This window comes from Camelus dromedarius, chromosome 1, assembly GCF_036321535.1.
Source record: "Camelus dromedarius isolate mCamDro1 chromosome 1, mCamDro1.pat, whole genome shotgun sequence".
Taxonomy (NCBI): domain Eukaryota; kingdom Metazoa; phylum Chordata; class Mammalia; order Artiodactyla; family Camelidae; genus Camelus; species Camelus dromedarius.
The window spans coordinates 105025567-105031566 of NC_087436.1; the positions used below are offsets into that span (position 1 = coordinate 105025567).

At 45.3% G+C, this 6000-nt stretch overlaps 1 protein-coding gene across 1 annotated transcript in view; it reads right to left on the minus strand.

Moving 5' to 3' along the window:
* Positions 1-5406, minus strand: part of SLC34A2 (solute carrier family 34 member 2) — a 54041-nt gene extending 48635 nt beyond the window's left edge. The window contains exon 1 of the mRNA XM_064487695.1: positions 5187-5406. The gene's annotated coding sequence lies outside the window, so the exon portion shown is untranslated. The remainder of the gene's footprint in view (positions 1-5186) is intronic.
* Positions 5407-6000: the final 594 nt, after the last annotated feature.

Here is a 6000-nt window from a genome sequence, read left to right on the forward strand (position 1 = left end):
TAAACTTTGGTAGATTTATAAATAGTGCAAAGATATTCATAAACTGAATCTAAGAAGATGAAGGGAGAAATAGTTTTTAAAAATGGAAACTTGAACAAATTTAAAATGATATTTTAAAAACTGAAATCTTTTCAGAATAATCCTTTCCATACACAAATTTAATCTCCAGGGCACACAAAAAATAAGCAAAAACCACCCATCCAGACAACTGGGTTGAACTTGAATGCAAGTTTTTCTGAATATGCGGATGTGCGCATTTTTCTGGGAAGTGGGTCTAGATCTTTTCTCATATCCACAAGGTCCTTGACCTCAAAAGTTTAAGAACCTCTTCCTGTGGAGGGAGTTCCTTGTGCATCTTTCTCTCCAGCCCCACCGGTCCTACTGGTTGCTGTGGAGTATCACCTGGACGTCCCACCAGCACCCCACATGCAATAGTCTGCAAAACCATGTTATCAGAGGGACCCTCTCAAATCAGTTCCTTCCACAGAGATCCCTCTCTACCCAGCAACCCAGACAGTGTCAGCTTTCACGGGCCCTCCCCTTTGGCAAAAAATCCAACCAATTACCTAATTCTATTGATTTCTTTATTGACTCTCCTGATTCTATTGCTTCCTTTTTTTACTTTAATTTTTTTATTGAGGTATAGTTGATTTATAATATTTCAGGTATACAGCAAAGTGATTCAGTTTTATATATATATATATTTATATATTATATATATATATATATATAATATCAATTCTTTTTGAGATTCTATTCCATTCTAGGTTATTACAGGATACTGAATACAGTTCCCTGTGCTATACAGTAGGACCTTGCTATGTATCTAGTTTATATATAGAAGTGTGTACCAGTTAAACCCAAATTCCAAATTTATCCCTCCCCTACCTTTCCCCTTTGGTAATCATAAGTTTGTTTTCTATGTCTGTGTGTCTACTTCAGTTTTGTAAATAAGTTCGTTTGTATCACTTTTTTAGATTTCACATATAAGTGATATGATATTTGTCTTTGCCTGACTTCACTTAACATGGTAAACCTATTAATCAATTCTAATTGATTCTATTGGAAGTCAATAGAATTAGGTAATTGGTTGGATATTTCCTTCCTTTGTGCCACAAAGATCTGAACTGCCACAAAAACCTAGCAGTTCTCCCCCCTGAGTGTTCCGTGTTTGCTTTCTTTCTCCCAGTCCTCACATGAGCGTCAGTGCTGCGGCAGACCCATGAGTCTCCCTGCCTCCCGGAGTGACTTCCCCAAATCAGCCCTCAGGTGTTGCTCCAGAGCTTTCAGTGGCTCCCTGCTACTCCCGTGGAGATTTCATCCCCCAGGCACTGGTGACTTCGTGCAAACTCTGAAAGCCACGCCAAGGGCAGACTCCTGTATGCAGCCTCGCGTGGGGAGTGCCCTTGAAGTGCCCTTAGCTTCGCCTCTGGGAATCCCATTTTCCTTCAGGACTCAGCCTATTCAGGGACCTTCTTTTCCTTTGAACGATTCCAAGAGTATCTAATCACATATCCCCTTTTTGCCTCTGTGTCCTTCAGCCCTTAAGTACTCAAAGTTCCTGGAGGATGGAAAACATTTCCTCTGCAGATTTGAAACCTCTGAAGGGAGGCCCTGCTTCCACTCACTTATTAAGCAGCAACTGTGTGCCGGGCACTTCTAAGTGTTGGGGAGAATGAAGGAAAGCAGGTCCTTGCTATAGAGGAGTTTATGTCTTGGGGGAAGCAGACAGATGAAAGGCTATAAATAAATAAAAACACAATTGTTTTTAGTAGTGACACATCCATAAGGAGATTAAAACAGCATTATGGGATAAAGTGTGACAGTTTGGGGGGGGGGGGCTGCTTTAGATCCGGATGGTGGGAGAGCCCTTTCTGAGATGGTGACACTGGTGCTAAGACCTGAGTGATGAGAAGCAGGCCCCCACCCCCATGTTCACAGCAGCACTATTTACAACAGCCAAGACATGGAAGCAACCTAAATGTCCATCGACAGATGACTGGATAAAGAACTTATGGTATACTTATACAGTGGAATCTTACTCTGCTATAAAAAAAAAATAAATAATGCCATTTACAGCAACATGGATGGATCTAGAGATTGTCATACTAAGCGAAGTAAGTCAGACAAAGACAAATATCACATGATATTATCTATATGTGGGATCTAAAAAAATGACACAAATGAACTTATTTACAAAACAGAAACAGGCTCACAGACATAGAAAACAAACTTATGGGTTACCTAAGGGGAAAGGGGAGTAGGGGAGGGATTAATTAGGAAGTTGGGAATAGCACATACAAACTACTGTATATAAAACAGATAAACAACAAGGTCCTACTGTATAGCACAGGGAACTATATTCAGTAGCTTATAATAACCTATAATGAAAAAATATGAAAAAGAATATATACGTATATGTATAACTGAATCACTATGTACACCAGAAACTAAGACAACATTGCAAATCAACTATATTTCAACTAAAAAAAAAGCAGGCCCCATGTGGAGGTCTGGGGACAGTAAGGGCAGTCATAGGGTGAGGGGACCTGTCATGATGAGGCAGTGGCTCCAGTGTGGTGACTGGGGAAGTGCTGTACCAGAGAGACGAGAGTGAGTCCAGAGCCCATCATACGAGGCCTGAGAAGGTGTGCTGAGGGCTGGCTGTGGGTTCAAGTGCATCAGAAGGTCTCAAGCAGCGGGTGCTATCCCCTGAGCACCCCTGAGTCAGTTCAAAATCTCGCTCTGCTGCTGTGTAGAGAATGGCTGGGGGTCCAGACCAAAGCAGGGAGGGTATGCAGTGGTGCAAATCAGACTAGTGTGGCCACAGCTAATTAGGGTGACCGACCATCCTGGCTGGCCTGGGACCTAGGGGTTTCCTGGGACCTGGGACCTTTAGTGCTAACGTGGAAAAATCCCTGGCCAGCCTCGCGCTTGGTCACCATGTGTGGAGGCCAAGACCATGTGACTCGCTGAGGGATGGGACAGAAGGAAAGGAAAGAAATCTACAGTGACTTCCAGGAATTAGCTTGAATAGCTGGATAGATGGTGGTGCTATTTACTGGGATGGGAGGAATGAGAAAGTAGTAAGTTCAGGGGTAAAATCAAAAATCTGGCTTTCTGAGAGCCCTAAAATGAGCTCCAGAAGTCTTTACCAAGTGGCAAAGCCACTATAATAACACTTGGGAGAGACCTGCTGCTACCCTGAATCTACAGAGAACCAAATCAGGTACAAAAATAAGCATCTAATTAAAAGCAAAATCACTCTGGACTCTCTTAACCACTGGCTAATTGTCACAAATGAGCCATCCTTCCCAGAAAGAGAGGGTGAATCCATTTGCTGCGGATGCAATGTTAATGAAATCCAGAAGTGATCTGGGGGCCGCACTGACCCTGCCCTCTGCAGTCTTGTTACAGACATCACCCCCAGCCATTTGTGATGGCTGCAAATGTAATTCAAGATGAAGATGGGAGGTGGTAGACAGGAGTCACATCAAGTTACTGCAGTAACATCCTTCTCTGCCTCCCCTCTCCCCTCCATGATCATCCACCCTCGCTCCTATTCAGTACTCTTTTGTCTGCTATGCAATAGCTTTCCCTTTCTGACCTCGGCTGCCAGGGAAGCCCTGGGTCTGCAGCCTCTACAGCAAATGGACTTCTTGAAGCATATGTCAACAGAGTTCTTGCCTTGCTCCCACTGATGCCAAGAGAAAGCGCTCCAGCCTTCCTCCCACAGCCTGCCCCTTGCTCAGCATGCACACTTCTTGGAGGCAATACCACTTCTTGGAATTCCTCTAAGCCTAGCCCACTCCTGCTTTGCAGCAGCTACTCCCACTGCTCCCAGAGACCCACTGCCCACTTGCCCAAAGCTAAGGAAGACCAGAAGGACAGATCTGCAGGTTCCAACAGGTAGGAGACGTGAGAAGAGGCTGGCCTCCCTGTCTCCACTGCCTGCCTGAGGCAGCGCATGCTGTCCCCTCATTGTCTCTGGCCTTGCTTCTCCCACCCAAATGCATTCTCACCGCAGAAGCAGAGGGGTGGTGACACTCATAGGCACTGATCCTTTCTTAATTTAAATTTTGTTGTATTGTTCACAATGGATTTTCTTGCATAGATTTCAATTATTTTAAAAATATTGCATTAAAATATTATTTCTCTTGATTACTGAGTGTTCGGTCAACTCCTTAAATTTTGTGCTGGAGGCAAGTGCCTTGCTCATTTCACCCTGGCCTGGGACCCTCTGATTTGCCCTTGCTGGCAGGTAAATCTTTCTATTTTAAAACCAGGATGGTCCTAGGAAAATCAAGAAGAGCTGGTCATCCCTAGACTGCCAGAAATCAAATCCTGGCGTGACTGCTCTGCAGCTGGAGGACAACCCCTCTGTGCCTCCGTCCTCATCTACATAGCCAGAACAGGAGCAGCAACTACCTCAGAGTGGCTATTGTGAGGTCGTCCGCACTGCGCTGGGTATAGTGCCTGGCACCTACAGCAAGTGTTTCAAAGCATGAGTGGTGATGGTGATTTATTGAGTGTCTGCCACATGCTGACAGGGCATCCAGCGGTGCTGGTGACGGACACAGCCTTGCCCTTCAGGGGCCCATGTTCAAGTGGGGAAGTCAGTGTATAAACAGGTAATGTCAAAAATTACTTGTACAACACACATGCCTGAGAATGTGCCAGGAATTCATGTGAGATCATTTCCCCTTCTCAACCGGTTTGTGAAAGAGGGTCTTTTGCTCCTTCTGGATTCTGTAGACGGGGCCAGTCAGCGCAAGACCAGGACTTGGCTGAGATCCCACAAGGAGCAACAGGCCCGTTAGGGATTCCACACCCGCCCTCAGAGCTGATCTTCTGTCCGTTGCCTCTTGGCAGCTCTGGAAGGTGCTCAGTGCAGCTAGCGTTCAGAGGAATGAATTCCAGCTAACACTTTCTCTTACAGAAAATTCTCTGCACCAACAACTCATGTTCATCAGGCAGGTTCTCCCCAGGAGGAGGCAAATGACCAATTACCACTGGCTGCTTTTACGGGATGGAGTTGGCTGCCTGGGGAAAGGGAAACATTCCACTGCGTATCCTCTTGCACTTTTGAACTTTGAGCCATCTGAATATAATTATTACCTATTCAAAAATAAATGCTAACACTAAAGTTCAAGAATAAAAAAAGAAAAGAAAGGCTTATGAATTACCTTCAGGAGAATCCTGGAATGAATTAGTCTCTAAACAAGTTCAGTTTCAGCAAAATCTTGGCAGGTCCCCCGGGATGGTCTTCCCCTGCTGGAGAGAGGGTCCAGGCTTTCCCGGGTTAATTCACCTTTTGGGCTGCATTCTAGATTCCCTGGATGTCTGAATTTCCATTAGTCTCAGATAGACCTGGAGTGATACTGGGTCTAGAAGTTTTTTTCCTGATGGTCTGGATTCAAGAACAAGCTTCACAAGATAGCTTCCAAAGAATGCAGAGGAGCTGTAACTGGCCTGACCACTCTCTCAGTTCATTGGAGGGGAAAAAGGAACATCACAGCCAATAGCTCACATTTGGGATTAACTATGGAATCTAAGGTGACACCAAACCCACAGCCCTGCTGAGGGAAGATCACGTCTTTCCTTCTGGTTAGATGAGAAACTCAGAATAAAGCATTATTCTAAAAGTAAACACAGAAGATAGTGTTAGGGGTGAGGAGTGTCCCAGGTGAAAAGTCTAAAGAACTAAGGGCAGGGCCCAGCTCTGGGGAGGCCCCATATCCCTGATCCTGAGTTTGTGGAGTAGAGGAGTTGGGCTGATGTTTCCCTCCGTCCCCTCTTGGGTTCTAACACCTCCGTTCTGGGTCTGTCCTCCGACTCTCTCTTCCATCCCTGGATTCAGTCTCAGACCCCAAGAGCTGGAGTCCCAGTTAACTGGCAGCATGCCAGGGTACCATTCCCCAAGGCAGGGAACTGGACCTTCATTCCTTTTGTACATCTTCCCACAGAACACATGGTCCCAAATTCTGCGCACACTCCTCC